This window comes from Lynx canadensis, chromosome A1 (genome assembly GCF_007474595.2).
Source record: "Lynx canadensis isolate LIC74 chromosome A1, mLynCan4.pri.v2, whole genome shotgun sequence".
Lineage (NCBI taxonomy): Eukaryota > Metazoa > Chordata > Mammalia > Carnivora > Felidae > Lynx > Lynx canadensis.
In genome coordinates, this window is record NC_044303.2 from 170,770,167 (window position 1) to 170,786,666 (window position 16,500).

The following is a 16,500-nucleotide window of genomic DNA, read 5'->3' on the forward strand; positions in this document are numbered from 1 at the left end:
ACCTTTAAGTTCACATTTATTCAGGTGCACCACATAGCATCTGTCAGAGGATATACAGTTCTCATATTCAAAAACATCTTTATGTAATGAGAGAAATCATTCCATATAGAATATAAATGAAGAGGAACTTTACATTTTGAACAGGAGACATAACCATGATAATATGAATCACCATAGCATTTGGAAAGATCTTAGAGTTAAACTTATATATACCATGAAACTAGCGCATATTATAGATCGTGAAACTACTATAAAATTCCATTCTTCCAGCTCACTAACTGCAAATGTTTTCCAAGGACTTTGAGGCGGGAAATTAAAAGCAAAACATGCTAATGCCTATCCTGGTAATACTTTCACCGGAAATCAGCCAAAGCCTTGGACAGGCTTCCCTAAGTCAATAGCATCCTTATCAGCAGACAGTTTTCCTGAAGAAAACTATCAAACAAACCACACCAAGAAAAGCACTACCAAAAGGCAAAGATTTTCAATGTAGATACAGAGTGGGAAATCTGCCTTTACTTTCTAACACTGCATTAGCACACTGCCAAATGAATATGCTGATAGACAAAGACAGGGAAAACCAGGTCAAGAAGATCAGCCTGGTTGGGAAGCTGTCTTGATAAAATATTATATCGGTGAGGCATCAAACTGGAAGTTCCTCAGAGCTGTGGTTATGTCTAGCTTTCTATTTGTCACTGGGACCTCTACCTGACAAAGCTGTCACATTCAACTTCTTAAGCCATTCCATCAGTGTCATCTGTGATTGGTAGTTAACATCATATGACAAGGCAGTGTCCACGAAAGGGTAGTCTAGAGCCCAGACCCTTAACCAGCCCTGAAGTTAGGCTGCCTAATATGTCAGCTGGGTCCAATTTCAGTAAAGGGATCTGAATGTACCAGAATGTTACTTTCTTATTCTCCTTAGAGTACCTCTTGTTTAAAGAAAATTTCAATTTCAATTTGCCATTTAAGTATACTGCCATCTCAGTATTTTGGTGTATAAATTAACATTTTAAAGGTTGCTTTAACAGTTCGGCAATTCCAAACATCTAACACATATACACAACTACTAATTTAGGAACTTAAACTAAATAAATAATAAAATGTGCCCAACCATCTATCTACAGATTCACTCATCAGTGCATCGTTGGTAAAAGCAAGATGGGATGTCATGTACAACATGGTGACTATTGATAACACTGCTACATAACACACAGGAAAGTCATTGGGCAAGTATTCCCTAAGAGTTCTCAGCACCAGGGGACATTTTTTCTTTCTTCTTTTCTGCTTTCTGTTTACTTTATCTATATGAGAAGATGGATGTTAACTGAGCCTATTGTGGCAATCATGTCACAAAATATGTGAATCAAACTACTGTGTTGTATGTGTAAGTTTAAGACAGTGATGTATAAGTTTAAGACATCCAATTAGTTGTTAAAAAACCTGGCAGGGGGTGGGGGGATACAATAGGCTCTTGCAGAGCCAGACTTGGGTGGGACAGCACCACTTCCAATCTGAAACAGCTATAGAAAGATCAGTAAAATTCTATTTCTAATGACTAATAACAAATTTCTGGAAGGGAAGAAGATTAGCCAACAAATCCTTGGGATTTATTTGGCTCCCCTAAATTCAACCCTATCAGAATTCTATATTTTCTCCTAACAGTCTTCTAGGCATATGTATTACAAGCACAATCCAACAACAAATTATATCCTCTTTTAACTTAAAATTCCTGCTTGGCAATATGGTACTAATACTACTAACTGGCTAGAAAATAATAGTTTATTGATTGATTCTCCCAATATTTACTGCATATCTACCATATGCATCAGCTTGTATGTTACCAATAAGATATAGCAATGAACAAGACAGAAAAATCCCACATGACGTTTTCATTCTAGGGATATTTAATGAGTTGGGAAAACCTTCACATTCTAAGAATAACTGAAAATAGCAGATTACAAAATTCTATAAGCAAAATAATCACAATTATGCAAAACAAATAAGTTACTTATTATTAAGTGAATACTGCTATTTGATTGGAAAGACATCTGTGGAGAAATTGGGTGTTGCCTGAGAAAAGTGAATAGCTACTGTGACAGATCCCCACCATTTTATTACCTCTGTACTTTTGAGACAGATGCAAGTTTTATCAATGCAGGAAAGTAGATCACTCACTAATGAGATTCATATAAACTAAGTTTTAAAAAATAGATGCACAAAAACAGAATGCCAGATATTGATTTACAAAAAGAACTAATTTAGCAGCATAATCTCTCCCTATAGGCAATTCCACACGGGAAAGCAATTTTGTTGTTTTTTTTTTAAGTTTGCATATTGAGCAAAAGATCAGAGCAAAGGAAATTAGATAGATTAGGGCTGCTTTCTACGATGCTCACTTTTCTCTGCTTCCACTGCTGACTAGCCTCCTAAATTTACCCATTATTTCTTTAGATGAGTTTATTCATTCAGAAGAATAAAGTAACTTGATTGAATGAGGATCTTTTGGTAAGTGTAATTTCTCCCCTTATCCATTAATATGTATTTCTGGGTTTTGAAGTTCATAAGGCGACAGTGATATCTTAGTGGTTAGCCACAGTGTGTACAGGGTGTGTGTGTGTGTGTGTGTGTGTGTGTTTACTGGGTAAGTCACCTCCAAAAAGTAGATCTGTAAGGGAACACACTAAAATAGTAATAATGATTACCTAAAGGTGATAGGAAGAGGGATGTGAGGGCTTATTTCTTTTTCTCATTTTTTATGAAAAATATGTATGTTTATAACCAGAAAAGCAATTAAAGAAGATGGTGACACACCAATACTCCTGCCAAGAAAATGGGGAAAACAAGCTTAAATCATTCACTTTGCTAAAGTGGCTAAAACTTTGAAGACCAGTTAAGAAAGGTTTTCAAGGGAATATGACCAAAGAGATCAGCTAATCCTTCTTAGATACTATTTCTCCATGTAACTTGTCAATTGTGAATGCAGAATAAGAGGCTAAAAATCTGGGCTTTGCTGGGTAGAGGCATACTGGTGGGAGACAGAAAAACTAGGAGAACTTCTGGTGGTCTTGTAAGGCTGGAGAGATAAAACTGAATAATTGATGAGCTTCAAAATCCAGCCAGTTTTTCTTTAGAAGTATTGCCAAATTCTAAAACTGTGCAGTGTGGGAAGCTAGCACACTAGCAGAACACCTCTGAAAATCAAAGGAGCATTTGCAGCATAGTTTCCAAACTATGAGAGCCATCAGTTCCAAAACTCATGAAATATTTCAAAAAGCTTACAAATAAAAAATAAGATAAATACAAAGAAAATAACACTTAAGTATATCATATTTACAACTACTGAAAGCAAAATATAAAAATCTTCAAATGAGATCTGTATTAGCTTGCTTGGGCTCCTGTCAAAAAAAAAAAAAAAGTGCCACAAACTAAGGGGCTTCAACAACAGATTTTTATTGTCTCACAGTTTTGGAGGCTGTTAGACAAGAAGATCAAGGTGTCGGCAAGGCTGTTTTCTTGTGAAGGAGAAATATGTTTCATGTTTCTGTCTAAGCTTCTAGTGGTTTTCTGACAATCTTGGCATTCCTTGGATGTGGCTATATCACCCTGATATCTGCCTTTGTCTTCACATGACATTTTCCCTGTATATTTATCTGCATCCGGATTTCCCCCTTTATATAGGAACATTAGTCATAATGAATTAGGGGCCCACTCTACTCCAGTATGACCTCATCTTAACTTAATTCCATATGCAATATCTCTATTTTTAAATAAGGTCACATTTTGAGGTACTGAGGGTTAGGACTTCAACATGTTAATTTTGAGACAACACCATTTGAACCCAAAGTTATTGCCTTAAATAAATGCATAACTTTAAATATAAATGTAGAAAAGACTAATAATTAATGATATTACTTATGAACAGGGATGCGATAATGATAAATGAATCATTAGCAAATCTATTTGAGTGGTATATAAAAACCATAATATATCATGATCATATGGGTATAATTCCAGGAATACAAGTTCAGTTTATCAATCAAAAATCAAGTGGTGTAATTTATTAGTTTAATTGAATAAAAAAACATATGATCATTTTAAGAGATATATGAATATGTTTGATAAAACCCAAGATCCTTTCATAATAAAAAATATCTTAGTAAATTAAGGAAAAGGAATTACTTCTTAACTTGATAAAGATGATTTTAATCATCCACAGCTAATACCACACTTAATGATGATTCATTGAAACCTTTATCCATGAGACTGGGACTTATTCAGGAAATGCACACTGTTATCACTTCTATTCAACTATAAGTTGAAGCCCAGTATAATGAGGAGAGACAAGTATACAAAACACATAAGTGCTGGGGTGAAGAAAGGAACAGAAAAACAGTATTATTATCCTCAGTGACTGTTGTACATAGAAGAAAAAGATATCCATAGATAAATTTTTAGACAATGTCTATATTTAACAAGGCTGCTATATACAAAATTCACAAAACACTGCCATTTCTTTATGACAACAAATAGCAAATAAAAATTTTAACAATATACATTTATAAAATATCAAAAAGTCAAATATCTAGAAACAGTGCTAACAAAAGTATTTAAGATTATATACTGAATATCACCAGATATTAAAGAACATCTCAGTAAATTTATGAATGTACTATGATTATGAACTGAAAGGCTCAATGCTCTAAAGATAGTATTTTTTCCCAGATTAATTCCTCTATGCAACATTCATTAGCTAATGCTAAAATCTGTGTGAAAACTAAAAGGGCCTGAAGAGTCTTAAGGCAATCCTAAAGTAGAAGAACAAATATTTTAATCAAGAGTCATCAGATAGGGGGTGCCTGGGTGGCTCAGTCAGTTGAGCGTCTGACTTTGGCTCAGGTCATGATCTTACAATTTGTGGGTTCAAGCCTTGCATCAGGCTCTGGGCTGACAGCTTAGAGCCTAGAGCCTGCTTCTCAGATTCTGTATCTCCCTTTCTCTCTGCCTCTCACTTGCTCATGCTCTCTGTCTCTCAAAAATTTAAAAATCTCAAAAAATTTAAAAAGATTATACAAAAAAAGATTTATTATACAGTCAAAGAAATTCAGAGGATGATATTAGTTAAAAATATAGAAGCAGACCAGTGGCACAAAACACAGTCTAGGAAAAGACCGCTCACATACAGTTATTTGCTTTATGACTAAGGTAATCCTGCAGTGCAGTGAGGAAAGGCTATCTTTTTCTCTTTTTCAATAACTGTGCTGGATCCATTGGATATCCATAGAGAAGAAACATTTTGATATCTATGGTACCATTTATAAAATTCCATCCCTTATATATTGTATTTAATATGAATGACAGCTTCCAGGCAAGATGAAGTAATGGAATTTTATGTATGTTCCTGTTTGAAAAATCGCTTTTTTTAAAAAAAGTAAAATTGATAAATATAGATTTTTAAACCTATTGTTAACACTGGACATCAAATGATGATAGACAGTAATCTTCAAAGACAAGAAACAGATGAGGTCCCATTATCCTAACTCACTGCCTAGGCAAAGTCATCAAACCATGGTGTAGGGAGGGAGAATCCAGGAAGAACTCAGCGGTTGCCTGAATTGAAGAAATGGAGCTGATTGGACAAGGAGGTCAAAACAGCCAGAGTTTTCAGGGCAAGGTGCTGGAGAAGGCCCCACTCAGCTGAGTGATGGTCAACACATGCATGTGAGTGAACTACCAGGGACTGGAAAAACAGACATTGGAAAAAATTAGAGAAAACAATCCTTGGTGTTCATACAGGACCAAAAATAGTCCATTTCCAATCACTTTTTCTCCTTCTCTTCATTATCCCACCTTGGTGGCTAGAATTGCAGAAAGTGGTTATTATGTTTTTTTCAACGTTTATTTATTTTTGGGACAGAGAGAGACAGAGCATGAACGGGGGAGGGGCAGAGAGAGAGGGAGACACAGAATCGGAAACAGGCTCCAGGCTCTGAGCCATCAGCCCAGAGCCTGATGCGGGGCTCGAACTCACGGACCGCGAGATCGTGACCTGGCTGAAGTCGGACGCTTAACCGACTGCGCCACCCAGGCGCCCCTGGTTATTATGTTTTTATCTTTTACTAGATTTACTATTTACAATAAAAATTACAGGATATTTTGGATGATTTGCAACCCATACAGAAGTAAAATTCATGACAAGAATAACACAGAGGCCAGGAGGGAAGAAAGAAAAGTATAGTGTTGATATGTGAAGTATTATAATAGCACTGGGAAGCTGACTGTGATAAGCTAAAGATGTATACCATGACCCATATAAGCAACCACATAAATAACAAAGGGTTATAATTAATAAGCCAACAAAGGAGATAAAATGAATCATAAAATGCTCAACTAACTCCCAATTAATTAAAAAATAAGCACAAAAAAGAACAAAAAGGCAGCAAAGAACAGGCAGGATAAAAGAAAACAAAGATAGTAGCATACTGAAACCAAATCATATTAATGATTACATTTATTTTTTCATGTTTATTTATTTTGAGAGAGAGAGTGAGCAGGGGATGGGCAGACAGAGGGGGAGAGAGAATGCCAAACAGGCTCTTCACCATCAGCACAGAGCCCCATACAGGGCTTGATCTCACAAACTGTGAGATCATGACCTGAGCCAAAATCAAGAGTCAGACACTTACACAAGTGAAAAATCCATGTGCCCCATGTTGATAATTACATTTAATGTATATGGCCTGAACACCACAATTCAATGGTAAAGATTGACAGATTGGCTACACAAGACTAAAGTAAAAGCTGCCTCTAAGAAACACACTCCTAACCACAAGGAGGTTAAAAGTAGAACAGAAAATCATATTCCATGCTAACACTAATCATACAACAAGCTAAAGTTTATCAAAAGAATGCTGGGGTGGCCATAAAAATGGCCATTTGTGGGAAAAGCCACAGAAAGCCACAGTGATCGTGAGTGATCCTCAAGTCTAGACAGAGGCCAGTGTGAGAAGGGTGACAGATGTGAGCCCATCAGCTACATTCTCTCCTCCTTATCCTCTCTTCCTCACTGGAACTACAGCAAGCAGTTACTGTGTTTCTTTTGTTGTAACAAATGTTATATTTGGGTTCTTGTTTATAAAGAGTATTCACCACTGAGGGGCAGGTGCTTAGAACAGAAGTTCAAGAGGCCACTGTCTCTACAGCAGGTCTAGTCTGGCGGCCCTCAATCCACTCTATGCAAAACAATTATCCAAATATAATAGGATACTGACCTTTTACCAGGTTATAATCTATGTAGAAAATCTAACATAAGCTCTTTCACAGCCTTACCTGGAGCAAAGAGACACGCTATTGTCACAGTTTTTGTTGTAAATAAATTACTTTATCTTGTTGATTGTCAGAAGGCCTAGTTAGCAGATCAAAGGATATGTGAAAGCAAGTTTCTTAGTTAGCATAAAGGTGTTTCTATTTAGAAAATACATTTCAGGACATGACCTTTTTTATAGGCTAAATAAGAATTTGAAATTATTAAAATTAAATTATCTCTTGAGATAAAAAATTATTTTTCTCTAGAAATGCTATTAAGTATAGAAATGTTTTTCATAGGCATTATTTCATTTAATCCTCATAATATCATGAAACTCATGAGGCATATAGAATTATTCCAATTTCATATTTAGAAACTGTGGCTCTGATAGATCCATTGCTTCAATTCACATAGCTAGTATTTGAACTAAAACTGGAACTAAAGTTTTTCAATAACAATTAAAGTATCATTAATGCTATATCACAGCTACCTCATAACATATGTTGCTAATAAATTTAACCTGAACAATTGGCCCTTAAAGTGAAAATTATTTTTAAAACTATAATCTCTTTAAGTTTGAAAGAGAGTAATGAGAAAAAATGTTGCTTTATTTAGTATTGATTTTAATGTCAGAACCAGGGTCTATATTTAACTATCAAATTGACTATTTTATTTTTCCAGACATGTTAACCTAATTGAGTTGCTCTGGTACCATCCATTAAATTTAATCAAAAGCATTGGGGAAAACATTTTTCATTCTTGTAAAGACTCAAATCATGATTCATTGGCTCACTATTTCAAACATATTTGCTCCAATGTGCTGTGCCCTCTACTTTTCAAAATAATATAAGGTACTTTGAGTTATAATTACTTATATCCTTAAAGGAATTATTTGATCCAAGAGTTCCATTTTAGCCTTATTAATAAATCAGTTAGAATACTTGTTGAACATTTATTATCAGATGAATGCAGAAAACACAGGAATAAAATATATTATCCTAATTCTCAACAGGTTTACAATCTAATGTTGGAAATAACATAAAGGCAAACACTAAATTACAGAGTAAGGAGATACTGAAGGAAAATTAACTTTAAACAATGGGAAGTAATAATAAACATATGGTAATAAAATTATCAGTATACAAACCATGTAAAATAACGTAATTTTAGGTCTAATCTTTGGGGCATGCTCTAAGTGCTGTAAGATTTCTGAGTTGGGAAAATAATGTGGTCCGGGATATCCACGAACACTTCACAAACTCCAAAAATTACTACTGACGTGGGTATTACTCAGGAGACAAGGTAAATGAGGGCAATTTTATCCTTGGATGGAGTGATTCTTATCCTTTTAGAGATCGATCATATGTCAAGAACCCAGTCTCTACTTCTCTACTCAGAATGAGGAGACACCTCATAGGTAAATAATTCATTCAGTGAAGTAAAATATTAGTCCAATAGTAAAGTACAGACTAAGTTTCAAGAGAGTCAAAACTAGAAATGGAGAAATTGCGTTGAGGTTACTATAAGTATCACGGCAAAAGATGATGAGGGCTTGGACTTGGGGATTCACAGTAGAGAGGAGAAACACCGGTGTATTGTAATATATTTTGTCAACAGAATTCTCAAGAGTGCTAGTGAACTGAATATAGTGCTGAGCAGAAGCCTTGAAGAGGAAAATTAACATATCTTACTGAGTTCTGTTATTTGAGAAATGCAACTTTGTTAACTCCAGATAGCAAAGATCTTCCTTTGGTTTTCTATTCATTGTTCTCCTTCCATTTGTATAACTGAAGCAAGACTACAGTTGATTTCTATTAGCAATTGAGACTAGAGACAAAATTTTAAATCTTTTGTAGCAAAGGAAGTTCTGGTACAGAAAAGAGATGATTTGGAACATACTTAAAATTTGGAGTATAAAAAAAGAGAAAAGACCCAGCCAGGATCAACACCCATATTCAGACTGAAATAATGTGAAAAATAAAATTTCATAAAGCCTAGAGTTAATTTTAAATAATTTTAATGTACTTGTAAAACTCAATACAAAAATGTTAAAAATAATGTAGAAAAAATTAAGGTTGTTAAAAATTAACATTTCTACTCAATTTTGTGGTGAATTTAAAACTGTTCTTATCGCTTCTCGGCCTTTTGGCTAAGATCAAGTGTAAAACTGTTCTTAAAAAAGTGTATCTCAAAAATAAATGGATAACATGACCTTGAATATAAACACCCAGATTATTCTAAAAAATTATGGAGAAGAATATTTCAAGAGGAAAAATGTGAAAACAATTTAATTTCAAAATTTATATAAAGGGCAAATAGAAGAAGTAATAGATACCTAAAATAGCTGTCATTTACTGAACATTTATTATTTGGCAGGAACTATTCTAAATATCTAATCCTCTTGGCAGTAAAAACCTACAATTTTAAATAGGTTCAAAAAAGAGAAGAAAATATTTTCAATATTAAAAACTTAAGAAATCACATAACACTTAAACAATATGGTTTCCAAAAAGTAAGTAATGAGAAAAGGAACATATTCGCTCACCCTAAAAAGAAACAGATGCTGAGATTGGAAAAACATAAAATCCCAAAATAGACTTTTATTTAGGCATACTGAAAAAGAAAATAATACAAAGATATTGAGAAAATAGGTAAAAACTATGTAAAAATACCAATATATCATTAAAAAGTACTGTTGGTAGTAGTGATAAAAAATAAGGTAGAATATACCAGTAATGCAAGAATAGTTTAACATTAAAAAATTATCTATGGAGAGGATCCTGGGAAGGTGGTGGCTTAGGAGGACGCTGGGCTCACCGCGCGTCCTGCGGATCACTTATTTTCCACCTACACCTGCCTAAATAACCCAGAAAACCGCCAGAAGACTAGCAGAACAGATTCTCTGGAGCCAAGCACAGACGAGAGGCACACAGAAGAGGGTAGGAAGGGCGGAGAAGCGGTGCGCCCTACACGGACTGGCGGGAGGGAGCAGGGACGGAGGGGCGGCCCGCCAGCCAAGCAGAGACCCAGTCTGGATTGCAAAAGCGGAGGGGCCAGACGGAGTGTGTTCCCACAGCAAGCGGGACTTGACATCTGGAAGGTTATAAGCTAACAGCTCTGCTCGGAGAACGGGAGGGCTGGAGGACAACGGGAGGGAGAGTTGTTGAGCCCCGGACGACACAGCTCAGCTTGGTGGGGAACAAAGGCCCTCGCCAGCGCCATCTCCCTCACCCATCCCCCAGCCAAAATCACAAAGGGAACCAGTTGCTGCCAGGGAACTTGCTTGCACCGCGCAAACACCCAACGCTGTGCTTCTGCGGATCCATCCCTCCGGCGGGTCTGATTCCCTCCTGGTGCCGCAGGGCCCCTCCCAAAGCAGATCTCCGAAGGAAAAGCGAGCTGACCCTGCCCCTCCTGCCCCTGTGCACCTTGCCGATCCACCCTAGCTAATATGCCAGATCCCCAGCACCGCAAGCCTGGCAGTGTGCAAGTAGCCCAGACGGGCCACGCCACCCCTCAGTGAATCCCGCCCCTAGGAGAGGGGAAGAGAAGGCACACACCAGTCTGACTGTGGCCCCAGCGGTAGGCTGGGGGCAGACATCAGGTCTGACTGCAGCCCCGCCCACCAACGCAGTTATTCAAGACAACACAGGGGAAGTGCCCCGCAGCCCCACACCACTCCAGGGACTATCCAAAATGACAAAACGGAAGAATTCCCCTCAGAAAAACGTCCAGGAAATAACAGCTAATGAACAGATCAAAAATGATTTAAACAATATAACAGAAAGTGAATTTAGAATAATAGTCATAAAATTCATTGCTGGGCTTGAAAACAGTATAAAGGACAGCAGAGAATCTCTTGCTACAGAGATCACGGGATTAAGGAACAGCCAGGAGGAGCTAAAACATGCTATCAATGAACTGCAAAATAAAATGGAAACAACTACGGCTCGGATTGAAGAGGCAGAGGAGAGAATAGGTGAACTAGAAGATAAAATTATGGAAAAAGAAGAAGCCGAGAAAAAGAGAGATAAAAAAATCCAGGAGTATGAGGGGAAAATTAGAGAACTAAGTGATGCACTAAAGAGAAATAATACACGCATAATTGGTATTTCAGAGGAGGAAGAGAGAGGGAAAGGTGCTGAAGGTGTACTTGAAAAAATGATAGCTGAGAACTTCCCGGATCTGGGGAAGGAAAAAGGCATTGAAATCCAAGAGGCACAGACAACTCCCTTCAGACGTAACTTGAATCCATCTTCTGCATGACATATCATAGTGAAACTAGCAAAATACAAGGATAAAGAGATAATTCTCAAAGCAGCTAGAGATAAACGTGCTCTAACATACAAAGGGAGACCTATAAGACTCATGACTGATCTCTCCACTGAAACTTGGCAGGCCAGAAAGGAATGGCAGGAGATCTTCAATGTGATGAACAGAAAAACCATGCAGCTGAGAATCCTTTATCCAGCAAGTCTGTCATTTAGAATAGAAGGAGAGATAAAGGTCTTCCCAAACAAACAAAAACTGAAGGAATTCATTGCCACTAAACCAGCCCTACAAGAGATCCTAAGGGGGATCCTGTGAGACAAAGTACCAGAGACATCGCTATAAGCATGACACCTACGGACATCACAATGACTCTAAACCCATATCTTTCCATAATAACACTGAATGTAAATGGACTAAATGCACCAACCAAAAGACGTAGGGTATCAGAATGGATAAAAAAACAAGACCCATCTATTTGCTGTCTACAAGAGACTCATTTTAGACCTGAGGACACCTTCAGATTGAGAGTGAGGGGATGGAGAACTATTTATCATGCCACTGGAAGTCAAAAGAAAGCTGGAGTAGCCATACTTATATCAGACAAACTAGACTTTAAATTAAAGGCTGTAACAAGAGATGAAGAAGGGCATTATATAATAATCACAGGGTCTATCCATCAGGAAGAGCAAACAATTATAAATGTCTATGCACCGAATACTGGAGCCTCCAAATATATAAAACAATTACTCACAAACATAAGCAACCTTATTGATAAGAATGTGGTAATTGCAGGGGACTTTAACACTCCACTTACAGAAATGAATAGACCATCTAGACACACAGTCAATAAAGAAACAAGGGCCCTGAATGATACATTGGATCAGATGGACTTGACAGATATATTTAGAACTCTGCATCCCAAAGCAACAGAGTATACTTTCTTCTCGCGTGCACATGGAACATTCTCCAAGATAGATCACATACTGGGTCACAAAACAGCCCTTCATAACTATACAAGAATTGAAATCATACCATGCATACTTTCAGACCACAATGCTATGAAGCTTGAAATCAACCACAGGAAAAAGTCTGGAAAACCTCCAAAAGCATGGAGGTTAAAGAACACCCTACTAGAGAATGAATGGGCCAACCAGGCAATTAGAAAAGAAATTAAAAAATATATGGAAACAAATGAAAATGAAAATACAACAATCCAGACACTTTGGGATGCAGCAAAGGCAGTCCTGAGAGGAAATACATTGCAATCCAGGCCTATCTCAAGAAACAAGAAAAATCCCAAATACAAAATCTAACAGCACACCTAAAGGAAATAGTGCAGAAAAGCAAAGGCAGCCTAAACCCAGCAGAAGAAGAGAAATAATAAAGATCAGAGCAGAAATCAACAATATAGAATCTAAAAAAACTGTAGAGCAGATCAACGAAACCAAGAGTTGGTTTTTTGAAAAAATAAACAAAATTGATAAACCTCTAGCCAGGCTTCTCAAAAAGAAAAGGGAGATGACCCAAATAGATAAAATCATGAATGAAAATGGATTACAACCAATCCCTCAGAGATACAAGCAATTATCAGGGAATACTATGAAAAATTATATGCCAACAAACTGGACAACCTGGAAGAAATGGACAAATTCCTAAACACCCACACCCTTCCAAAACTCAATCAGGAGGAAATACAAAGCTTGAACAGATCCATAACCAGTGAAGAAATTCAATCAGTCATCAAAAATCTCCCAACAAATAAGAGTCCAGGACCAGATGGCTTCCAAGGGGAGTTCTACCAGATGTTTAAAGCAGAGATAATACCTATCCTTCTCAAGCTATTCCAAAAAATAGAAAGGGAAGGAAAACTTCCAGACTCATTCTATGAAGCCAGTATTACTTTGATTCCTAAACCAGAGACCCAGTAAAAAAAGAGAACTACAGGCCAATATCCCTGATGAACATGGATGCAAAAATTCTCAATAAGATACTAGCAAATCAAATTCAACAGCATATAAAAAGAATTATTCACCATGATCAAGTGGGATTCATTCCTGGGATGCAGGGCTGGTTCAACATTCACAAATCAATCAATGTGATACATCACATTAATAAAAGAAAGATAAGAACCATATGATCCTGTCAATCAATGCAGAAAAGCCTTTGACAAAATTCAGCAACCTTTCTTAATGAAAACCCCCGAGAAAGTCGGGATAGAAGGAACATACCTAAAGATCATAAAAGCCATTTATGAAAAGCCCACAGCTAACATCATGCTCAATGGGGAAAAACTGAGAGCTTTCTCCCTGAGATCAGGAACACGACAGGGATGTCCACTCTCACCGCTGTTGTTTAACATAGTGTTGGAAGTTCTAGCATCACCAATCATACAACAAAAGGAAATCAAAGGCATCAAAATTGGCAAAGATGAAGTCAAGCTTTCGCTTTTTGCAGATGACATGATATTATACATGGAAAATCCGATAGACTCCACCAGAAGTCTGCTAGAACTGATACATGAATTTAGCAAAGTTGCAGGATACAAAATCAATGTTGCATTCTTATACACTAATAATGAAGCAACATAAAGACAAAGAAACTGATCCCATTCATAATTGCACCAAGAAGCATAAAATACCTAGGAATAAGTCTAACCAAAGATGTAAAAGATCTGTATGCTGAAATCAATAGAAAGCTTATGAAGGAAATTGAAGAAGATATAAAGAAATGGAAAAACATCCGTGCTCATGGATTGGAAGAATAAATATTGTCAAAATGTCAATACTACCCAAAGCTATCTACACATTCAATGCAATCCCAATCAAAATTGCACCAGCATTCTTCTCGAAACTAGAACAAGCAATCCTAAAATTCATATGGAACCACAAAGGGCCCCGAATAGCCAAAGGAATTTTGAAGAAGAAGACCAAAGCAGGAGGCATCACAATCCGAGACTTTAGCCTCTACTACAAAGCTGTAATCATCAAGACAGCATGGTATTGGCACAAAAACAGACACATAGACCAATGGAATAGAATAGAGACCCCAGAACTAGACCCACAAATGTATGGCCAACTAATCTTTGACAAAGCAGGGAAGAATATCCAATGGAAAACAGTCTCTTTAACAAATGGTGCTGGGAGAACTGGACAGCAACATGCAGAAGGTTGAAACTAGACCACTTTCTCACACCATTCACAAAAAATAAACTCAAAATGGATAAAGGACCTGAATGTGAGACAGGAAACCATCAAAACCCTAGAGGAGAAAGCAGGAAAAGACCTCTCTGACCTCAGCTGTAGCAATTTCTTACTTGACACATCCCTAAAGGCAAGGAAATTAAAAGCAAAAATGAACTACTGGGACCTTATGAAGATAAAAAGCTTCTGCACACCAAAGGAAACAACCAACAAAACTAAAAGGCAACCCATGGAATGGGAAAAGATATTTGCAAATGACATATCAGACAAAGGGCTAGTATCCAAAATCTATAAAGAGCTCACCAAACTCCACACCTGAAAAACAAATAACCCAGTGAAAAAATGGGCAGAAAACATTAATAGACACTTCTCTAAAGAAGACATCCAGATGGCCAACAGGCACATGAAAAGATGTTCAACGTCGCTCCTCATCAGGGAAATACATATCAAAACCACACTCAGATATCACCTCACGCCAGTCAGAGTGGCCAAAATGAACAAATCAGGAGACTATAGGTGCTGGAGAGGATGTGGAGAAACGGGAACCCTCTTGCACTGTTGGTGGGAATGCAAATTGGTGCAGCCACTCTGGAAAACAGTGTGGAGGTTCCTCAAAAAATTAAAAATAGACCTACCCTATGACCCAGCAATAGCACTGCTAGGAATTTACCCAAGGGATACAGGAGCACTGATGCATAGGGGCACTTGTACCCCAATGTTTATAGCAGCACTCTCAACAATAGCCAAATTGTGGAAAGAGCCTAAATGTCCATCAACTGATGAATGGATAAAGAAATTGTGGTTTATATACACAATGGAGTACTACGTGGCAATGAGAAAGAATGAAATATGGCCCTTTGTAGCAACGTGGATGGAACTGGAGAGTGTGATGCTAAGTGAAATAAGCCATACAGAGAAAGACAGATACCATATGTGTTCACTCTTCTGTGGATCCTGAGAAACTTAACAGAAACCCATGGCAGAGGGGAAGGAAAAAAAAAAAAAGAGGTTAGAGTGGGAGAGAGCCAAAGCATAAGAGACTGTTAAAAACTGAGAACAAAGTGAGGTTTGATGGGGGGTGGGAGGGAGGGGAGGGTGGATGATGGGTATTGATGAGGGCACCTTTTTGGATGAGCACTGGGTTTTGTATGGAAACAAATTTGACAATAAACTTCATATATTGAAAAAAAATTATGTAGGGGCGCCTGGGTGTCTCAGTCCGTTAAGCGTCCTACTCTTGGTTTCGGCTCAGGTCATGATCTCACTGTTCGTGAGTCTGAGCCCCCACATCACAGGGTCTGTGCTGACAGTGCAGAGTCTGTTTGGGATTATCTCTCTCTCCCTCTCTCTGCCCCACCCCCATGTTCTTTCTCACTCTCTCAAATAAAAAACTTTAAAAAATTATTTATGTAATTTGTAACAATAGATGAAGAAAACCAAATTATTCAGTTCCAAGAGTAAAGCATTTTAAAACTCTGATCAAACAGTGAATTGAGGGGGGTACTTCTTAAACACTGAAGACTTTAGACAAATCTCTTTCTGACTCAGAGAAAAATGTAAAGATGCTCATTATCACCACTTCTTTTCAAGATTACACAGACATCCTAGCCTAGATATAATTAAAGAAAAAAATAAGCATATACCTAATATTGTTATTTGCATGTGATGTATACATAGAAATACAAGTGAATCCACAAACTAGCTAGTAGCATAGAGTGATCA

At 37.2% G+C, this 16,500-nt stretch overlaps 1 protein-coding gene and 1 pseudogene across 1 annotated transcript in view; one reads left to right on the forward strand and one right to left on the reverse strand.

Moving 5' to 3' along the window:
- Positions 1-16,500, reverse strand: part of TMEM232 (transmembrane protein 232) — a 206,630-nt gene that overhangs the window by 37,339 nt on the left and 152,791 nt on the right. The gene's annotated exons all lie outside the window — the stretch shown is intronic.
- LOC115527088 lies at positions 9,436-9,536 on the forward strand (annotated as a pseudogene).